This window comes from Cavia porcellus, unplaced genomic scaffold, assembly GCF_034190915.1.
Source record: "Cavia porcellus strain 051 isolate PalLab524CR breed Dunkin Hartley unplaced genomic scaffold, mCavPor4.1 scaffold_1, whole genome shotgun sequence".
NCBI lineage: Eukaryota > Metazoa > Chordata > Mammalia > Rodentia > Caviidae > Cavia > Cavia porcellus.
The window spans coordinates 111,512,046-111,535,323 of record NW_026947484.1 but is presented as its reverse complement, the minus strand read 5'-3'; the positions used below and the strand labels follow the sequence as shown (position 1 = coordinate 111,535,323).

General features: G+C 37.5%; 1 protein-coding gene across 4 annotated transcripts in view; it reads right to left on the bottom strand.

Moving 5' to 3' along the window:
• Positions 1-23,278, bottom strand: part of Lrrc8b (leucine rich repeat containing 8 VRAC subunit B) — a 68,916-nt gene that overhangs the window by 29,963 nt on the left and 15,675 nt on the right. For 2 of the 4 annotated variants that reach the window (XM_063253887.1, XM_063253896.1), the window contains exon 2: positions 1,066-1,199. The exons of 1 other annotated variant lie outside the window; for it this stretch is intronic. The gene's annotated coding sequence lies outside the window, so the exon portion shown is untranslated. Of the gene's footprint in view, positions 1-1,054; positions 1,200-23,278 lie in introns of all 4 variants that reach the window. One more of the 4 variants, XM_063253895.1, reaches the window with a different exon arrangement.

The window sequence follows — 23,278 nt, the reverse complement described above, 5'->3', positions numbered from 1 at the left end:
TTGACACAATCTCAGTCAAGATTTCTGCTGCAGACAAGTCAAATATGACCAATGGACCCCTAGCCAAGGGCTGTCTTTAAAATCTACAATAATCATGGTTGTAGAACAGTATGAATCAGCCTAATGTTACTGAATTGCACATTTAAAATGGTTAAAATAGTATACCTTGCATGTGTATTTTACCACAAATATCATAATCATATAAAAGAAGAAAATTATTTAGTGCTTTAAAAGGAATACAAATCATACAAATTTAACATACATACAGTGGGGCCCTCAATGTTTTAGAAAACAGGCAAACACACAAAGCTTTTTTTTTTTTTTTTTTTTTTGTCTTTTTGAGACAGGGTGTCACTATGCAGTTCAGGGTGCTCTTGAGCTCACTTTGAAACCCAGGTTGGACTTGAACTTGCAACAGTCCTCCTGCTGAATGCTAGGATTACAGGTGTGGACCACCATGCCTGGCTAAAAAATAGTATTTTAATGTGTCAAATTTGCTTTGCCTATGACTCACAGTACACTATAATAAATACTAAATAATTATCAATTTTGTTTGTGACTCTGAATTAGAAGGATTTGGTTAGGAGACATGTTAGATTCCCCAGATTTTTCCAAAAAAAAAAAAAAAATGCTTAGGTTTTTTTCTTTTTCTTTTTTTTTTGTAGGTAAATGGCCATACATAAGCTAAGATAGTAAGAAAATTTCCAGTGGTTAGTGAGTTAAATGAAAATGAATTTTGTGATTTTTGTTTTTAACTAACGTAACCATTTAAGCATACACATTTACAAAACATTAAGTACAGTAATAACTTTAGATGGCTTTGAAGTACTGGACCTCCCCTTGTTTAGAAGGTCAGCCTATCTGTATCAGAGGCATTAAGGACAGCATAATGTATGCCCTTAAAATCTACAATAATTTTGTAGAAGTAGCAGGTCATAGTGAAGAGATGTGTGAGTGTTTTGTGTATGCATGTGTGCACACATGTGAGTGTTGGGAAGTGGTTAAAAGACAACATTTATAACCCCAGGGGCTTAGTGATAGCTGACTTACTTACTGGGCACTTACATGCATCAACAGATCAACTCCCAAGAGTTTCAGAATAACCACCTCATTTTTGCAGGATTGGCTTGTTTCTTCCTTGCTCTGTGGATGTATAGAGTTGAAATCCCCACCAAAAGCACGAGTGGAGGCAGTTGGCCCTGTCAAATGAAAATCAATTTAATAACAGAGAAATAGCTACTCTACTTTCTCATGGAACTACAGTCAGTACAGTAGAGGGCAACAGGAATGTGATAATGTGGTTGGGTTGTCACAAAAAGGAAAGTAAACATCAGTGAGGCACGGGGAAGAATTAAGACTGTCTCTTTCTAAGACAGCTGCTTCTGGATTTGTTAGGAGATCGAAGTGATTGAAGGTAGTGAGTGGGAAACAAACCTCTTCTTGCTTCCTACCTTTAGCCTCTTGGGAGTTTCCTTCCCAGGAATGCTAGGATTTGACTCCCAAAGGCTTGGTTAGTATATTCTGTGGTCATATAAGGGATTTAGCAGCTGTGCCCACAATGCCCAATGGGTAACTAAAAACAGAATAGAACTGGCATCTCTGCCTTCATTTTTTTTTTTTTTTTTTTTGGTACTGGGGATTGAATTTATGACCTTGCATTTTCCAGCCAGGCATTTGTGCCACTGAGCTAAATCCCTGGACTCTGACTTGATTTTGTATCTGTATCCTTTATTACCTTAAAACTTTGGGTCAGATCCCTGCTTAACTTACATATAGGAAGGTTAATTACTTGAACATCTGTCTAAAAACCAGTAATACAACATTCATTAGACCTAAATTTACCTAGCCTATCTTATTCTCCTTTAAGGCTGAGGATATAGGAGTAACTACCATATTTTCAAGATTTGTAGGGATATCTAATTGCCAGCTTTTGCAAGATCCTATCCTAGAAATCTACAGCCATTATCTTAAACCTGCAATCTCCTTAGATTCCAGGAAAAGCTGAGACTTTTAAAAAGATCAACCCATGATAAGATCACTTCCAAGTGGCAGCAACTATCCCATGGTGGAAATGAGGCTATTTTCTAAGCAGTCACTTCACAGGAACTGGATTTCACCCTGGAGTCCTAAGGTCTTCCCTGGAGCCACACTGTAGAACCAGTCCTGAGATAACTATCAGGATTGGTAATCATGGACTGGCCAGGATTACCTACTCTGCCAGCTACTCAAACCTTCAAACCTTGTCTTTTCCATAACAGTGCAAATTTCCTGTCTGGACCCTGAAGTCACACCTTGAGCCTTTGTATCTGTCCTTCCCATGTGGATATGCTCATTTCTTTGGAGTTAAGGGATGGGAGGCCAAGCCTGGTCTATGGGGACCCTGGGAGCTGGGGCTTCCTCACAAAAGCTCCAGTAATAGTCGTAGCAATCACTGATCATATGACAATAGCTCACAAAGGAAGATAGGGCATTTCACCATATGTGAGTGTGGGGCGCTGCGGCCACTCAGGAACTCCAACAAATCAGTTTAGTCACCTCTCACTTCACCATGCTGGCTGCACTGTGGACTTTGCCAGTCTGAACCACTGTTGCAGAGGGAAGAATATTGTTGTTTAAAGCTTTTTACTCTGTCTCTGTCTGTGTCATGGAGTTGGTGCTCACAAACATGGGGCATCATTGCAAAAATTTTCTTTGCTTACTGGTCTGCAGCAATCAGTTATCAGTCATTTCTAGAAGAGGTTTTCCTATTGCTGATCTCTTGCCCTATAAATGTTTTGAGGCCACTTTAGGTAAAAGCTATGGCTCCATTTTTATTTACTTTCCTATGTTTTGTTCACAAGCCCCAGGGGCCAAGGGTTGACTGAATTTAGTCTTACGTCACTTTTCTACTTCCTCCACCAGGGGCTGGCTTTTCACAGTGGCAATATGGCAAATGTATACTTGAGTCCCAGGCCTGTCTCCACCATCATCTATGTGGCCGTAAATCTAGATCCTCATTCTGTCAGCTTTAAAATACAAGCACACTAGCCAATGAGATGATACTAATGGTAAAATAAATGTCGTGGAAATACACTGAAATCATTACAGTGACAAATGAAAAGGGAACTCATACAAAGTCAATTCTTCTTCTGCTAAAATAATTTAATCTTTGCCATTGGGACATTAATTTAGACTGAAGTAGAACAACCCAGGAGGTAAGCTTTATTTATACCACTTTGATTCCAAGGAATCATAACAGCAAGGACTGTAAAGTCATTGACAGTCTATAATAGTTAAGCCCTATTACACATGTAAAAGAAACTGTCCCAGGAGTCCAGGGACAATAAACATGTGGCCCAAACACAGTATATCAGTGATCCCTTTCACTGTGATAAAACAACTGGCACAAAATTCTTTCTCAAATCTACCTTTCAATAATGGACCAATAATGGATCAGTTGACTGTTTGTCAGTTGGGGACTTGGAAAAAGAAAGGAACCAGTAACATCATCCATAATCTGTGATTTACAGTGCCAGTGAAGTGCAGCTATTCCTACCTGCCCAACCCAGAGAAGGTTTTTGAAAACCTAGCCAGCCAAGGCTGCTTATCTCTTCCAACTTCTATATTCCCTGGAAGAAGGTGTGGGAAGTGATGAAGCATTAGGCAAGAGCTTTAAGACAGAAGCAGGCTGTTTTGAAATAACAAGCTATTACATAACTTACACTTTATGTAAAATGTCTACTTTCACCTTAGTTTTAATCCAACCTTTTATCTCCAACTTAGTAACTGCTGGGAGTCAAAATCGTAAATTGCCATTTGCTCTTTAATGAGCAAGGAAAAATGTCTCCTTTACTTTTAGGGGAAACATAATGCCACATTCCTTCTCAGACTACTTCCTCTGACATCAACTGGGTGCCTTAAAATTCAGAGTTAGTCTTTATTAACTAGTGGAGTTAGCATCAGACTGCACAGGCTTGATGGCTAGGTGCCACAATGCTACCCACACTTTACATGCCAACTCAGGTCCCAGGTACCCCGGCTACCCACACCTGTCTGATGTGACTATTGATGTGGGTGTTTCCACATCTTCCTTGTTTGATGATTTACTAGGATGACTCACAGCATGCAGAAAAACACCTTACTTTTATCAGTTAGTTATAAATGATACATTCAGGAATCATTAAATGGAAGAGATGCCTAAAGCAGGGCCCTGGGGTGAGGGGTGGCTTTCCTGTGTTTTCCATATATGCCACCTCCCAGCACTTTGACATGGTCCCCGACCTGGAAGCTACTTGAATTCTATAATTTAGGGATTTTTATAGATTTCATTACATAGGGATCACTGCTTAGTTCAGGGGCCACCAGTGACTGAAAATCTCCAGTTCTTCTCCTCTTTCAGAGGTTGGGGTGAGACTGAAAGTTCCAACCCTTGAATCACATAGTTGACTCCTCCGGTGACAAGTCCCTACCTGAAGTTAGGGGCTGAACATGAATCACTCCATTTGCACAAACTCAGGAATGGCTGAAAGGTCTTCCTATGAGGAAACCCTGAGGGCTTTAGGAGATCTGTGCCATAGAACTGGGCAATAGCTAAGTATCTAGTTCTTGTTCTAGACAAAAAGTCTGGAGCTACATATGAACCATCTCACAGTGAAGAGTGCCATGGAATTCACTCAGCAGGTCAGGCTCACTTTCAAAGCCAAATAAAGCAGTCATTTAAGTCACTGATGTCCCAGGTCTTATAAAGCTGCTTCTTAATACCCTAACCAGTTCCTTTATAACATGTTTTTGATGTTCTCTATTCCTTCTCTTCATAACATTTATCACCCATCTACCCACAATTGCTCCATTAAAGCTGTATTTCTTCCCATTCCACAATAAGTTCCCTGGGAATCTGTATGCTAATTGTTGATCACTGTATCCCAAGGCCTAGCATAAATCTTAGTCACTTTTCTTGCCACTGAGATACCGTATCCAGTTGCCTACAATTTAAAAGAGAAGGGGTTTATTCTGACTCATAATTTGTAAAAGTTTACATACTGTGCATGGCCAGGGGGCACAGCAGAAGGAAAAGTGCTCACATCATAGCAGTGGGGAAGCAGACAGTCAAGGAGAGGAGCTGGCAAGGGAGATGTAACAACAGCAAGTCAGCTCTAACGGCCCTATAATCCAACCCCTCCTTAAAGCCCCACCTATGATTCCATGAGGCTCTGGAAGGATATCTAGATATAAACCGTAAAGGCATTGAAAGCTGCCACAGCATATCTACTGAAAAACTAAGAGTTAAAATTAGATTTCCTTGCCTTGAGCAAATCTACAGCTTATTATAATTTTCACATCATCTTGCCTTCCATTTACCAAATTCTGCATGACAGAAAAAGGTTCTGGAGTCTTTTAGCAGAGACTAAACTCCAGTGAGCCCCATCAATAAGAGGAATTTAGCTCCACCATATCATTAAGAATAATTCAGGGAAGCTGTGGGCACAGTAAAGTACTAAAGTGAGGTTTCTCTAAGAACTCACAAAAAAAATCAACAGAATCATTTAGAAGGCCCATATTTCAAAGTTTTGCCAAATTAAGTTGGCTTCATACTTCAGAGGACTCCATAGCTTCACTTGGTGTTCCTCTCTCTGGGAATTTTAGAGTTCTGATGGTGTTCTAGGAGACAGAGTCCACATTCTCTATTTGGAATTTTAAAACATGACTTCTACATCAGGGTAGGACCTTGTCACAGCTCAGTGACAAACGGGTAGCACAACATGCAGAGTTTCCTGTCAATGACTGAAGTTTCTCCTTTCTGCAGAGCATACAAATCTATACTTATTTCTTAGCAACCAAATTTAAAAGGCAGAAAAATTATGCCAAGACAGCCAATGATGAGTTTTTTCCTGTCCTTTTTCCTTCTCACCCACACACAAGAAATATTTTCCTATTTATATTGACAGCACAGATGGTGTTTTTATTGTGAAGAGTTTTATCCACTGAGGAAAGACAACTTAGTCACTGTTAGTTGAAGAGAGGTAAAAATGAATATGGCTCTATGTATCACAAACTTGGTCATTGCTGGAGATGGTCACCAAGAGAAGGGGCACGAAGAGAATGTTACATGCTGCATCCACTCTGACCCCAATTATGTTCAACAATCGTGGCCAGGCTTCTTCTAGGTACAAAGCACCACACCTGATCTTCCAAAGGATCTTATGCTTTTATCAAAGAAGGCCCAAATGTAATTATGATAAAAGAGATCATACAGCTGTGCTTTAGGGCAATATACAGGAAAGGAATAATATAGTACCTTCACAGGAATTATGAGTTGGACCAAAAGGGATTCCCAGAATTTGTATAGGGTTTTGACAGGATATGAAATAGAAAAGAGGGGGCTTAATAATAGGTTACATACTATTTTATGTGAAGGAATAAAACAATAAAAGAAATAAAAAAAAAATAAAACAACAAAAAAGCCAAGGTGAATTAAAGGAGGTAACATAGGGACATATAGGTGGAGTGAGACTTTTGAGATACAAAGATGGTAACAATGAAAAGTAATATCAGGCTAAGAATTTTTTTGGAAATAATTTAGATCTAGAGCATAATAGGCATCTGAAAATTATTGCTTTGAGGACAAAAATATTACTTTTAGAATTAAGATTCAAAGATTTTCATGAGCAGAAACAAATCTAGACTTGACCATTTTCATGAGCAGAAACAAATCTAGACTTGAAAAGCACAAATAACTCACTGATGGTATCTGAACAAGGGAATTATGGGAAAAATACACTTAGGGAACATTATATGGTCAGGAAATTAATTCAGAAAAAGCATGAAAAACTCACTGCAAGAAGTTTGATACTGTAAGCAGGAAGCCTAATTTTATATTATAGTATATACCTAACAACCTTAAGAAATAAAACATATAGATTTCAAAATAAAAATTACAAATAGAAAAAGTTACGCTATTTAAAAACTCAAATTTCTAGATTAGTCAGTAAAATGGTGCAACTTGACAGTGCTTAGATTTTGAGGAAGTAAGCTTTTTCTGAAAATCTCAATTGATTTTTTTTGAAAATAAAAAAGTGGATTTGATTTTTTTTTTTTTTTTTGATTAGAAAGTACATGAGTACCGCAAAGGAATTAAATGCTTTATGGTAAAAATACTACTTTTAGTATAGCTAAATATTTCATGCAGTGCCAAAACACACAAGAATAGCCATTTAAAACATGCACACAAAAGGGCACCAGGATCTGTTATCGGCCATGTTAACACACTGTAAACAAACCACCACCTTAAGAATACACAGTGCCCTTATTCATTGGAAAAACCATTTGACATTATGTCACTCACCAAGCAATCAAAGCTCTGCTTAAAATCAAATTGCAATCACTCTAATTGTTGACCAATATTTCATTTGTTTTACACTAGTACTTAAACAGTTCTATAAAAGAGATGATTTTATCACACAGTAACCTAATTAATTTCAATATTAAAAAATTCTAGTTTAAGAGTTCAATCACCAATTTAGGTATTAGAAATTTTATTTCTATAAAAATTACCAAATAACCTAAATTTTAAACAAGCCCAAAATGCCCTTATCCGTTAAGAAATAATGTTCTTTCATAAACATGTTATTTAAATATTTTGCAGCAACAGGCTTGTGAGGACAAATGAGGAAGTGAAACAAAATATTACTGTGAAAGATGAATAAAATGAAAGAATACATTAGGATTAGCTGGGGCAGTATTACTTCATTTAGAAGCCCATTCCTTTGGAAACATCAATTTAATCAAAACAGTAATAAGAGGAATTTCAAAAGCATAAGTCTTCATTATGTTGTTTGGCAACTTCTCCAATCTTTTACGCAAAAGTCTTTTCCTGTAGCCAGGCTGGGTCATCTGAAATGTGATCACTCACCCAACATGCTTGGTGACTGGAGCGTGGGGATAACATACTATTTTGCTATTTGTAAATCACTCACACACTAGTAAACAATTGTAGTCTTTAATGAGTTGCTTTGGAACAAATTTATCTTGCTTCTTAGGTAAAAGGCAAAATCTATTTCTCTTGTTTTGCTGGGATTACTGTTACATATTTTATTCTATTACAAACTCCTTAAAAACTATAACTGTGTTTTACTGTTTCTTTTTTTTTTTAACCAACACTCAGTGACCCAGGCATAAGAGTTACAAGTACCTAGTTCATGAGTGTTTCTGCTGCCCAAGGAGAGTGGTAAACAAAACTTGCTACTGTATAATTTCTTTTCAAAGATGAACAGAACCACCATTAATTTTTTGGCTCCATTGCCAAATTCCTTATTTTAAAAAGTTGGTTTCAGGAGAAAGCCTAGAAGATATCCATATAAAAATAAAAATAAATTCTCATGCAATTAATAGGTTTTCCTGGCATACACTGCTTGAAATTCACAATTTAAAAGGACAGAAGTTGATTTGGTGTATAGCTGCAGGGGATATAGTCCATAATCTACTGGTCATTCTGACCTTGAGGGAAAGTCAGAAGTGGCATGGTACCAGATTTAGTGAGTACAATGGATGAGGATACACTGTAATGTTTTTGTAAGTCTGTCTTTCAGTTGGATGGCAGTTGGCAGCTTTCATCACATCTTGTAAAGATACTCACAAAAGAGGATTTCCAGAACTGCCTCAGAAAGTAGTAACAACGATGGGACAATGTGTGTTTGGAAAAAGGGAAGTGTTTTGAGGAGGGATTAATGGTAACATTTCTTTAACTATAATAAATATTTAAAATTTAAACTTTCAGTGTATATTCTGATCACCCCTTGAACCGATATCATTCTGCAGCAAAAGCTTACCAACTGCTACTACATATGAAAAATAAGTTTAAAAGGAAAAAGAAATCACAGATATAGTCAATGACAGACAAATCTATTGGTATGCATATGTATATGTAGACACATATAAAATGTGCAAATCATGTGATTAGTGAATTCAATAAATACTTGAGATAATACTATGTGGCATGGACAGTGTTATACCTAAGAAGGAGAGCTCCTTCTGTTGCCATTCTGCTAGAATGAAGAGCTTACCTGGGCATGTACTCCATAGAATGCCCTTAATTTTAAGATAAGGATACTAGGTCAGAGAGGTAAAAATAAGCTGTCAGAGACATTTGGCTAGTGGGTAGGAGCTTGAGCCTAAAAGCTCTGATTTCAAGCACACTGTTTTTGCAGCCATCTGAAGCTGCTGCTGCTGAGACTGACAGCTGTAGTTCAGGAATGGAGAAAGACCATCAGTCTCCAGGGATACAAGGGAGTAGGAGCAGACACAGTCTCACTTGGAGAAGGGCGGAAAGGAGGTCCTGAGCAAGGAAGAGTAACAAGGCATTAGGGTCCATCAAGGAGAGAACCTTCATAGCCAGAGAGAGGAGACTTTTCAAATAAATGAGACTGTAAGTACACTTAGGGCTTCAGATTCCACAGTAAAGAGTATACTTGACCTAATATACAACAGAACCATTATAGATTCTACAAGAACGAAGTATTTCAGGAAAACTGACCTGATGGGGTATAGGAGATACACAGGGCAGGGCCAAGCCAGGCTAAAAGAATGAAGACAGGGGAGCCAGGGAGGGCTCTGCTGCAGTAATTCAGCAATGAAGCTGTGAGGATCTAGAACAGGAGAGTGTCAGTGAGGACCACCAGGCGGGAAGAAACTTAGTGGGACTGGGGCCTTGGGGGTGGGATCTAACAGGTACTGGCTGACGGGAGAGTCAGGGAAAGGAAACAGGAATGACGTTGGGCTGGTGAAAAGCTCTATCTTATTTTTTTTTAATTTAAAACAAAGGATTAAGATAGAAGAGGACATAACAAAACAAGTCAGAACAGAATAATTTAAGCAACATAGTGTTTCACCACAAGACAATCCAACATAACAGTAGCTACCATAGTGTCTTTCCTTGAAATATTTGAGTATACCTTCATATACTATAGTATCAAACATAAAAACAGTGTAAAACCATTCAAGAGAATGAAAGTATTACAGGGTATTCAGAACCAACTAACAGAAAACGGTTACTATATTATCTCCTTGTCTATAAAGTATTTTATTTATATTATCACATATAATAAAATCCAAAAAGATACAGCATGATAAGACCTACTGAAACAGAAGAACAAAAGCATAGTGGGACTTCAAAACAAGATGATATTAAATCATCACTAGTTATTATAATCTTGTTTTCTTCAAAATAGCTACTTATACCATCACAGACAATAAAATCAAGCAACACAGAATAAAACCATTCCAATTAATGAATGAAAACATTATAAGGCTTCAAAACAATATAATGGGGAATCATGATTACCACATACTTTTATGTATTCTTTCCATTTCTTACACTAGGGAAACTATTCGGTATTTATACATGTGAGTTTGATTTATTTCGCTTATGAGTATGGCCTCAAGCTGCATCCATTTATTTATAAACATCTCAATGTGATCATTCTTTATAGCTGAGTAGTACTCCACTGTACAAAAATACCACAACTTTTTTATCCATTCCTCAGTTGATGGACACTTAGGTTGTTCCAAGATCTGGCTATTACAAATTGTGCTGTTACAAACATGGGTGCACATACATCACTGTGGTATGAAGTCTTCAGTTTTTCTGGGAATATACCTAGAAATGGAATAGCTAGAACAAATGGGACTTCCAATCCCAGCTTTCTGAGAAATATCCAGACTGACTTCCACAATAGTTGCACCAGGCTACACTCTCACCAACAGTGCAGGAGAGTTCCTTTTTCCCCACAGCCTCTCCAGTATTCGTTGTTGGTAGTTTTCTTGATCCTGGCCATTATTTGAGGAGATGGAATCTCAGTGTGGTTTTAATTTGCATTTCTCTAATAAGTAATGATGATGAGCATTTTTTCATGTATTTGCCATTTGTATTTCTTCATCTGAGAATTGTGCATTCATTTCAGATGCCCATTTTTGGATTGGATCCTTGAACTTTGGGGGTCTGATTTTTTTTCTTTATATGTTTTAGACAGAAGTCCTTTGTCTGAGGGACAGTTCAGTAAGATTGTTTCCCAGTTTGTAGGTTTTCTTTTCACTATGCTAGAGATTTCTTTTGATGTGCAGAAACTTTTAATAACACATGATCCCAGTTGTTGATTCTGGGAAGTATTTACCATGCAGTTTGATTCCTGTTCATGAATTCTCTACCTACCCCTATGTCTTCAAGGTTTTTACCCATTTTGCCTTCTAACAGATTTAGTTTCTGTTTTAATATTTGGATCTTTGATCCATTTAGGTTTTAATTTTGTACATGATGATAGGCATGGGCCTAGTCTTAGTTTTCGGCATATGGAGAGCCCGTTTTTCCCAACACCATTTATTAAAGACTGTCTTTTCCAGTGAACATGTTTGGTTCCTTTATCAAAGATAAGGTGGTTGAGTGTGTTTGTAGTTGTGGTTGTATCTTCTAATCTATTCCATTGATCTTTGGCTCTGTTTTGATTCCAGTACCATGCTGAATTTACCACAGTTGCTTTGTAGTATAACTTCAAGTCAGGGATTGTGATGCCTCCTGCCTTGCCTTTGCAGCTTAGAACTGTCTTTGCTATTCTAAGTCTCTTCTGGTTCCAGATGAATTTTAGGAGTGATTTCTCGAGATCTATGAGGTATGTTGATGGTATTTTTATTGGGATTGCATTGAATCTGTATAACAGTTTTGGGAGAACGGCTGTTTTCACAATATTTATTCCTCCTATCCATGAGCAAGTGATGTCTTTCCATTTTCTGAGATCCTCTTCCATTTCTTTTTTCAGTGTATTAGAATTTTCCCTGTATAGATCTTTCACTTCTTTCATAAGAATAATTCCTAAATATTTCATTTTTTTGGTTGCTAGTGTGAAGGATGTGGCTTCTCTTATCTCTGTGATCTTGTTAGTGTATAGAAATGCTATTGATTTTTGAGTATTGATTTTGTATCCAGCTACATTGCTGAATTTATTTATTATATCTAGGAGTCTTTCAATGGAGTTTTGGGGGTCTTCTATGTAGAATATCATGTCATCTGCAAACAATGGTAGTTTAATTTCTTCTTTTCCTAACTGTACCCCTTTTATTTCTCTCTCTTGTCTAATTGCTCTGGCTAGTATTTCCAGTACTATATTAAATAGGAGTGGTGATAAGGGACATCCTTGTCTTGTGCCTGATTTCAAGGTAAAGGCTCTCAGTTTTTGGCCATTTAGCATGATACTGTTGGTTTGTCATAGATGGTCTTTATCACATTGAGGTAAAGACCATCTATTCCAATTTTCTGTAAGGTTCTTACCATGAATGAAAAAAACACTCTATCTTAATGTGCTAGTTAATGTTCCAATATCCACTGGGGACCAATCTGTAAAATTTTCCTTCACTGTGAATCAGTTAATTAACATAATTAAGGTGTGATGCCTTATTAAGGGTTTGACATAGCTAAGTTACCTTTTAATTTTAATTTTTATTAGGACATGTGTGCAGTATATAATGATTATATTCACTTGGGGAGTCAGCACATGTATATAAACATCTTAATTCTTTTATGTCCCTGTCTCTTCCCCCTCTTTTCCTCCCCTTCCATCTCTTAGTCCTTTTTCCCTTTGTGAAAGATCTGTTTTCCTATTTCCTATTAAATTTTGACTGATTATTTCTCTCAAGAGTAAACCCGGTAGACAAGCTGCAGAAGGTAAGATGAAAGGGCCATTTAAGTCTAGATCATAAAGAGGTATGTAAATCATGCTACAGAACCATTGAAGTTATTTCTGGAAGGGATTGACATCATATGGTGTCAAATTTTACATTCAGAAACTAAGAATTTTCTACTTTGGTAGCAGTATGAAGGATTTACTTAAAAAGGAAAATACCATATAAATCAGCGGTCCAGGAGATAAATATGGAGACTTAAACTAAGGACATGGATGAGAGTGAACAAGTGAGGTAATAAAAAAGCAAACCTACACCAAGACTTTTAGGCATTTTCCAGCAGGTGCTCTGCTAAATACCTGATGGGTAAGGAGTGTAAGGTTCCTTCAGCATCCAACACAAGGATGCGTGTTAACCTGGAGTGCCAGGAAACCAAGCAACCCCTCCCCTGCTGGTGAGTGGCTGTGAGCGTGGCAGGCTGCGCCAGCCCAGGACCAGAGCCACCGGTGTTTACTAGCACCCACGCCATGCTGGGACCTGGATTGCCGGGAAACCAAGCAATCCCTGCCCTGCTGCCTGCTTTGTTTTGTTGAACTTCAGTGTACATGAAAGTATGGACAGCTATTTTGAAGAGAATGAGAGGCTCTGCAACAGCCATTAGTGACTTCCCTATTGTCTGATTTTGAAGACCTAAAACGTCTTTCTCATTCTGTTCGGATCAGTTTTATACTATTTTGTTTTGTATGAATTCTCTGTACGCGAAGACATGGACAACTATTTGGAAGAAAACAAAAGACAATATGATAGATAGTGAAGATCTCAGGTTGACTAGCTTTGAAATTTATATCTCTTACATTGCTTTCTTATGTCCTATTTTGTTCTGTTTTGTTGTGTTTAATTTTACCCCGTTTAAAATAAAAATTAAAAAAAAGAATGCATGTTAGACTACACATTAAGAAAGCCATGATTCAAGGATGCTAACCAACTCAATTTTGGCTACTATGTCAAAATAGAGGAGAGTCATGAGTTTGGTTTGCAGTACCTTTGGGCCTTCAAGGACAGAGGTTTAGCAGGCAATTGAAAAAAAAAAAGCTTTGGGGAGAAGAAGGAATATGACCTATTTGTTAGGTTGCTTATTTTCATCTTGGTCCATCTCCTACAAAAAGAGATCTAGTAACTTTCTTACCAATATTTCCATTTAAAGGTTGAGAATTTTGTGAGAGTTGAACAGAGTAAGAAATTGTATGTTATAAAACACACACACACACACACACACACACACACACACACACACACACAACTATCAAACATCTCTTTGAATGGCCACTATTTGGCTGACCAATTGAAAGCATTTGGGACATCTTGGTTTTAAATAACACACAGCCTCCCAACCACAGGTGCTTTTTGTCTTTCTGATCATGAACTGCCAGCTGTCTAACAAAATTATGTAAGGACATATTTTTCTTTTTACTTCAGTGTGTGTTAGGAAAAAACAAAAAAACCAAAAAAACGCTACTACTTCTCCCAAGCCACCTGAACTTTAATCTGTGCTTTGAACTACTGGTTGCAGACAGATGGAGCATATTTGGTATATTAACAGGGCTAACAAAAACAGGAAAGATGATTTCACAGGTGATATGCTTTGCACTTTATAACTATAAATGTACTCTCTCTGCTAGCTTTGGTAGAGTTGGAAAATGTATCCTTGGGGAATGTAATTCGGAAGAATTATTCCTGCTCTGTTTTTCTCCACAGAATTTACCTCTGTTTAATGTACTCAGCAGCTATTTATTCTACTGTCTTTGCCCACAAGGTGGTAAGCTCTAGGAGCACAGGGTCCCTATCTGTGAAATTCACTGAGGTCTCTCCATCATCAAGCCCAGAAAGTAGAGGTCAAGCAAATATCTGAGTGGAGTGAGTCTATGATTATTCCCCTTTGCTAACTTAACATATGCTTTTCTTTAGCAATCATGTCTCAATTTCCATGGTCCAACTTAATTTTGAACTGTGATACCTACTTATATATTCCAAAGAAATGTGCTCAGAACCTACAGTGTGGCGTGGCCTTGCTGGGCAGAATGCAGCCCAAGGTGATCTGCAGTTCCTGTGTCGCCAAGTGACCTCTCTGCCTTCTCTTTCAGGAGGAACTGTAATGATTTTTCTCCCAGTTCTAACATCTGGTTTCCCTGTTTTCAGTTCCTGTTTGCAGCATCTGTTTCAGTCCTGGTTTTGTTTGGTTTTGACCCTAGGTTACCTGAGCTGGACATCTGTTGTTTTCACTCCTTAAATTTGGCATTTTTTGTGTGTGTGTGAATAAACTTTGAGAATGGTCTAAGATTGTATTTCTTTACAGACCATGAACTCACATTATCTAAAATTACAAAAATATTCTGGACTACTTTTCCCTGAAGGCCCTTGGTGTACTTCTCTATCCTTGCTATAAAACCAACACTTTCCTTAGCACCCTGTTTGATAAGATAGTTAAGCACTCCCCACCCTATTTTTAATATTATACTTTCTTCCGATCAACTGGATTTCACTTTATGAATTATTATATAATAGAATGTAAGAAGAAATTTACCATAGTTCAAATTTATATTAAGAATAAAACTAAATTTGAACTCAGAAAAAAATGTGTTTCAGGTAATTTATGCTGTAATTTTTCCTATCTACCTGTTAGAAAAAAATACTGTGGTTTTGTTCTTCTTGAAAAATACAGTAAGTATATACTATAGGCTGTGCTTTCTTGTCATTACATTGGGACTAATTTATTCACAGGTCAGTAGTTCTAAGACATCAGTAGTACTGGTGAGGTAATATTAGAACGACTCTCATCATCTGTATAGAAGAAAATTCACTCAACAGTGTTCCTTTCTTTGGCAGGGACTCAAGTCAGCCAGATAGAAAATGAACCTGAAGGATACACAGCTGCCATGTGGGCACAAGTAGTCTTACAGAGCAATAACCATTTGTTTTCCGTATTTGTATGACTGCGTTTCTCAACAGGACTGCAGTCCAACAAATGTATATTTTTCCTCTGTGAAGAAAGAGCTCTTTATGCCTAGGGAGGGAACCATTGGATTCATTGGCCTTTATGGGCATCATACACACACAGCGCCTAGTAATTTCTTCATTGTATTTAATAAGAAACAGATCTTTAAATTCAAAAATCTGTAAACTATTTATAAAATAAAGGTTCTAAAATTTGACATTAATATTTTATCAAAGGAACATTGGTAACAAAATTCAAGGGATAGACAAGGGCCAGACTGGAATTCTATATATTTGCCTGTTTTATTTCAAAATATATCTGTAAAGCACAAAGTGTCTTTAAAAAATACAAGCAAAATACTATACTCATAGTGGTATGCTGGTAGATATTTACCAACCAGTTCTCTGAAATATATGAAAAGGTCTGATTTTTTTATCTCTGCAATATTCCATGGTATAATTATACCCACCATGACCAATTTCAAACTGCTAACATGATGTCACTGAACCTGGAGTTGAGAAGAGATGTGTAGCACACCATTCTTTAGTATTTCTTCTCCACAGACATATTAGAAATCAATAGTAACCCTAAGAGCAGATAGTAGCAAATTATAGCCAAAAAATTAGGAAATGCTAAATCTGAGAATTATTTTTAATAATTTTTATTTTAAAATTTGTGTTTAACAATTGACTCAAAATTTCTAAAGATATAGCAAAGAGTTTTCACAGACTATGTTTGTCAGCTATACCATACCTCTAATGACATCCAAATAATTAACCATGCCTTACTACTACTGACAAACTGAATTTCTCTGACATGGCTCTTTCTGTCCTTTTTCCCCTTACCAGTAAGTATGTACTTAATCAGGGAGACAGAGGGAGGGGACTCTCCTTTAGAAAGTCACACCCAAGAGGCTTCCAGATGATTCAGTGCTGCCTTCTGGGTGTAACTCAGTCTGCTGCTGAAGTCTATTTCCAGGAGACTAGATCAGATGTCCTCATGAATATGTGGCTTTATATCACTGGGGAATCACAGTAATGCTTTTAGCTTGTTTGTATTGCTCATTCTCAGGCCCCCAAGAGAAAAGAGGCTGAAAAAGAACAGGAACAGGTTTTGGAAGAGGAGAAAATGTGACCACTGCCAGCAAAAAAATCTTACGTTAATGGATTCTGAAAGGAAGAAGACTGCTGAAATTATGTGAGACAATCTTCTGTGCCTGACATATCCTGCCATGCCAGAAGCTGTCTTCCAAAGTACTTTCCAGAACCAAACATGGCATCAGATGTTGTGGGCCTAAGAGGACTGGAAAGCATAAGATGTTGCTAAATTTCCTGCCATGTTGAGCATGCAATCCCACCTTATGCTCATAGCCAAGCAAAACTCTAAATCTAATCCACAAACCTGTGTCTACCAGGACACCAGGACTTATACACTCAGCTCCACAGTGTTCTTTCATGCACGGTCTCTTAGGAAATGTGCTGCCAGTTTGGCTTTCCAACATTTCCCACTACGCTTTGAACATATCCTCTATTCAAGGCAGGCTAGCCTACCCACTATCTCAAACTAACAAATCGTTCCAAAATCCAAAAACCATATGGCATATTCCAGTGGTAGTGAATCTGTGGCATGCATATTTTTCTTTTAAGACAAAAGATATTAATGTCTGAATTGTTTTCTCTAAACTAACATCTCAGTGTTCAGATTTAATTGCAATGTTGGCACTTTGCCGTAAGTGGGTTTGGGGTTGCAGTTTGGGCACTTGTGTCTAAAAGATTCACCATCACTGGTATACACCATTTTTATTTTTAAAAATACTATTAGTATAAAGTCTAACACACGTAAAAGTATACACAACAGCATAAGAATCCTTCATATATCCTTTACCTGCCTCTAACAATGATCAACTCATGCTAAAGCCATGCCAGTTTGTTTCAAAGTGAATCCAGAGTGAATCACTTAATCCATAATTATTTTGATACTGCATAGACCCCTTCCTAAATACTTCTGCTCAGACATTGCCCTTCTACTCTCTCCTTCATCTTTCTAAGTCCTATCCCATCATGGAAGGCTGCACTTCTACACTATTCCCACTGAGTTTGTACTTAAGCCAAGTGTCTTCTTAGTGTGTCTACCGTCTTGCTGTCCTATTGTTCTAAAGTTAGACGATCACAATGCTACTGGCCAGAAAAGCAGGAAACTTCTCATTATATGTAATAGTTCAATAATTTATGCTTAGTAGGGAAGGATCTGACAGACACAGAACTAATTAAATTTTGGTACAACAATTCTGTGCAACAAATTACCAAATATATTGTGCAGAAAATGTCTTGGGAAATGGCATGGGGCAGAATATACAAACATAGTATAACAGAGTTCAAAAGCCTGTTTTTTACTGTGCCTTCTATTTACATGTTATTTGAGTTTATCATGTGGCTCTCTGAGCCCACCCATAAAACAAGAGTTAGCTATAGCCATTCCTCTCACTAAAGTGTCAGGATCAAATTACACACACACACACACACACACACACACACACACACACACACACAAACACAGGCATGCACGTACAAACTGATGTATAACATTACCTATAAACACAACTGACTTGCCCTATCTACAGCAGATAATAAAAACATCTACTTTGGATCCTGGGTGTAGAAGAATAAAACAGGAAAAAAGGAGATATGATGGATAGTACAGACTTCAAATGGGATTCATAGCCAAGAAAATAACCCTGGAGGAATGTAAGAGCATACCTACTGTCTTTTTCAGACTTCCAAACCACTGAAGTAATTAGACAAACTGAAGTACTCCTAATAAGAGATTGCCAAGGGGGAAATAATACTTTCAGATACATGAGAAAAATCCACTACATTAAAACAATTACATAAAAGGCACAATTCAACATGTGATTTCCTCTTCAAATAGAACTGTACTATCACTCAATAAAATGATTGTAATTCTGAGTTTATGCTTTCCCAGGGAATTCTCAAAATCTTTCTCAACTTTCTATTCTGCTTCACTAAAGCACAATCATTAACATCAGTGGTGGATTGACAACTGGTGGTCAACTTGTGGCACCCAGCTGAACTGAATCAGTGTGTGCTGGGTATAGGGGGCTCATCTGGGGATTGTTACCAACAACATAAGAGGGATAACTGGACAGGAAGAAGTAGTACGGTGTTGTTTGTTCTTCTGGAGAATCTTGTTGAGCTTTTTTCCTGATACGGACTTGGCTGTTCTCATCAGAGGTGCTCGGGACCTTGCTGTTGCTAAGAATGGCTGTGGTTCACTTTGTGGGAGCTCTGGTCCTTACTTTACTGCTTCCTAGATCTGGAGGGGAAGATGGTGTGCTGTTCAATTTCTAGAAGGTTGTCATGCTGGCTTTCTGATATTAATTCCACTATTATCACAGAAGGAGCTCGGGACCTCATTGCCACTGAGGATGTCCTGTAGTACTTCTTGGGGAGCCCTGATCCTTACCCTGAGTATTGCTTCCTGGCAGAACCCTCAACCTACTGGCACAGATCCTTCATCCCGTTGATACAGACTTTGTACTGCTGACCTTTGGGACTTTCCAGTGCAGCTCTATGAAACAGACTTACATGAGACATTGTCATGGACTCTATATCTTCAACTGGACTCATGCAAGTTGCTGCTGTGGGATCCAGGTCCTCAGCTGGATTTTTTGGGGTCTTTAGTGTGTGGACAGATTTCCTGCACTTTTTGTGTTTGACTCTCTGGGTGGCTATTATAGAATAACTCTACAAATTATGTGTCATGTATTGAATTGTTTTCCTTGCATACCCTAACTACATCATGATCAAATTGTCAGTGGTTAGTACATTATGCCAAACACTATTGAAATTACAATTGAGGGCCCTTCTTCCTCCAGTATAAAGAGGATAAATGGAATTCCAAAGACGTTCTGTTCCATAAACCACACTGTCAACTTTATCTTGTGAGAGATCTGCAGACACTAGGCTTAGCTTAAGGAAAAGTTTCTGGAGGTATTATGAATATTACTCTTTCTTACAAGTAAATAAAATTTTATAAAACTTTGAATAATGTAGGCCAACACTGAAGAATGTGCTTTTGAACCTTAATGTGACTTAGCAATAGCCGATAAAAACAACAGCTGCTGAGCCTGGTAAATCCAAATGAGATTATTAGGTTGAAATCACAGGGCTAGACAGAGAACATTGCAAAATCCTCAGCACATGGAAAATAAGGCACCAAAACAAAATTTCATTAGGGAAGAAAACATTTTGTTTAGAAAGAACCTTTCTTAAAAAAAAAAAAAAAGACTTTATCATGTGTAACATCTCTTTAGTTACTGGAGAGGAAAAACACAAAAGATTCAAAACTGTATACTTCCTTCCTATGCTTTCTCTTTTCATTAAATCCACTTACTGCACACACCATGTAACTATGCATCCTTACATCTTGTTACACACATACAGAGAGACAGACTGATTCAAAAAAATCATGTTTTGAGTTTTCAAATTATGATCATATTGTTAGAAATAAACTTTCTCTTGCACAGATGGCTTTAAGACAAGGAAACCACCAGAGCAATTGATTTGCCATGTTTATGTATACAGGAAAGAAATAAGCTTTTAAGTCTTTTAACAAATAAGGATTTATTCCTTCCTGTTACTTTGAGAACTACTGAGAATTGTTACCCATTGAGATCAATTAGTACAAAAGCCTTTAAAAGTTATAGTCTACATTTCTCAAAATGTATTAAAAATAGGAGGACCATAGTTTCCTCCCTTGACCAACTGTTGAATAAGGTTGAATTCGGAGATTTTTTGTACTCGGGCTCTGGGACAGCTCTAATTCTAATTTTTTTTGAGACAGGTCTTGCTATGTGGCTCAGGATGGCCATGGAACTCACAGAAATTCTCCTGACTCTGTCTCCTGCATTTGGGGATTTTTAGATGTATGCTACCATGCCTAGCTCTTCTAATTTTCTTATTAGAACTATGTAAGTCTAATTTTTCAGCATTAGGTACTTTATCCTACCTTAAAAATAATGAGCAAGAGTATTTAAGCCTAGTTACTGACAAATTATAAATCACCAAAAGATAAACCTCAGGTAGAACTTTCCTAAAAACCCAGTGTAAGCTCCAAAGAAGCAGTTGACCTTAGCTTGATACAATCTAATATGCTGAATGTAATGATCCTGGAAGCTCATGTTCCTCATGAGGTAACTATGTTAGGTACTCTAACTACTTCATATGAACTTACTTAATGTCGCTGATGATCTTGTGAGGGTTTCTGCATTTTACACAGGGCAAATGAGAGAGTTATGTGACTCATCTCAGCCTATACAACTATTATACTCGAAATAGTAAAATCAGCATTAGTAACGATAATCCTCAGAGATCTTTTCTGTTACTATTGTTTTGCTGTGCTGAGGTTGAACCCAGGGCCTCTACACTGGCTACATTCCTAGCCTGTTTTTCATTTTGATACAGGGTCTAAGTCACTAAATTGCCCGGGCTGGGTTTGAACTTGTGATTCTCTTGCTCCAGACTCCTAAAGTGCTAGGATAACAGGTACACAACACCATGCCTCTGAGGGAAACAAAAAGCTGTTTAGCTGTATGGAATAAACAACAGACTAAACATTCATTCATTCAGTGAAGAATGAATGGCCATTAAATGGTGAATGACACTGGAGAATCAACAGTGGTAACCAAAATCAATGACATTGTCAGATATTAACTCTATCTTATGACATTTAATGTCTGGGATAAAGTGTGCATTTAAATAGTTTTGTGATTATTTTATTGCAATCATAAGTATTCCAGATAGACGAAGGCAAGTAGGACCACCTTACTTTATAACCCTGAGGCTCACCGGAGAGCTACAATGCAGGGAGAGTACAGTCATGGTTAGCACCATAGAGAGTTCAAAAGCTTGCCCTAGCAGAAGACCCTCACCTAAACGAGGCACAAACTCAAAAAATAAAAAAGTATCCAGAAGGCCAGGAAAACAAGTTATTATGTTCAGGGCCAGAACAACTTTGTGTAATTCCATCTTTCTGGTACACAGGCATAGGCTTCGATTTATGTTCACACTTTAAATGCTCTTAAAATTTTAAGTCCTTTTAAAAGTAAAATCCATATACCACAGTTTAAATCATGAATTTAAATGATATAGTTAAATATCAAGAGATAATAAAATTATCAGTAAAATTTTATTGGCATTGCTAAGCCATTCTATTCAAATGAGTGCCTGAAGTTGTCTACTTCGACCATAAGATGTAGTATTGATGTCTCCATAAAGACAGAGAATCCTGCCTATACCATATTCTGCCTTAACTCAAGCCAACTTAAACAGTCTCTCAGAATGCCAGGGGTTAACTGGTAAAAACGGAAATGATTCTACCTAGCCTACTTTCTATTTTTATATTGATGATAATGTCAAAAGTCATGCAAACTACATCTGCCCAGGAGGTATCAGAGAATAGTAGTCCACAAAAAAGGAAAGATCTCACAAATACAGCCTCTGTTCTCCTCAAGAGGTGAAACCTATCCAACATGCCCCAAGCCTTCCAGCCTCCTAGAAGACAATGTGCAGCCCAGCCCAGGGATCACTTAGTTTCAGCAAAACTCCCTTCTGCAAAAGGAGTCTTTATTCTTCCCATAGAACAAACACTCTTTCTCCCAAATCTCTTCTCATTTGCAGTCACAAGACATTCACATTTAGAAGCTATGGTATTAAGAGTTGTGATACTATAATACATTCTCCCTGGTAACCTGAAATTTGAGGATTTGATGAATTTAATCCATTTCTTCTCTGAAGAATGACTGAAAAGTCTAAAGTTACAGTAAAACTAGCAAAACTACAACAATAGTTTGATGCAATTATCATAGGATTTTTGTGATAAAAAGTGGAATTTTTAATTCTATGGCTTATTTTTTTAAAAAAAAATATTTTTTGGTCTTCTCTGTTTCATCTCCCTGACCTACTGATCTCCCAAGATGATCTCCCTGGCTTCTAAAATACCCTCCACGCAAGTTCCAGTGTTACTTCCCTAAATAAATCTGCTATCAATTCTCCTCTGAAAACTTCCTGGATGGTTCCTAGGAAAGCTATGTGCAGTTTATAGGGTTACAAATCTACCTCCAAGGCAGAGGCTGACAAGAGTTGGCAAAGGCACGCCAGCCACCAGTCCTGCGGCTGCTTAGTGCCACAATGGGAGAAGCTGACCTGGGCAAGGAGGAATACACCGTGCAGGCATTTTCAGAGTGTGGGGCTGGTTCCAAGCATACCTTCAAATCAGTGTTGGAACCATTATGACAACTAACAAAACTGACAAATACAGGTTCATCTTGCAAAAAAGAAAGGAGCCTACCAGGTACAAAAACAGCTTACAGCTGGAAGAAAATTTAGGCCCTCATGCCTACAATTCAGTAGCACATGAAACAATCAGCTTCATTCACTCTAAAAATTTGATTTGTGAATCATGACTATATATACACACACAAACACACACACTAAATTAAACTGCTTGTGATCTAAGCAAAAAAAAAAAAAAAAAAAACAAGCAATATAAAACTTTAAAAATGATGATAAATTAAGTTAAAAATAATTGTCCAGAAAGTGAAAATGAGTAACTGGGATATCTTAT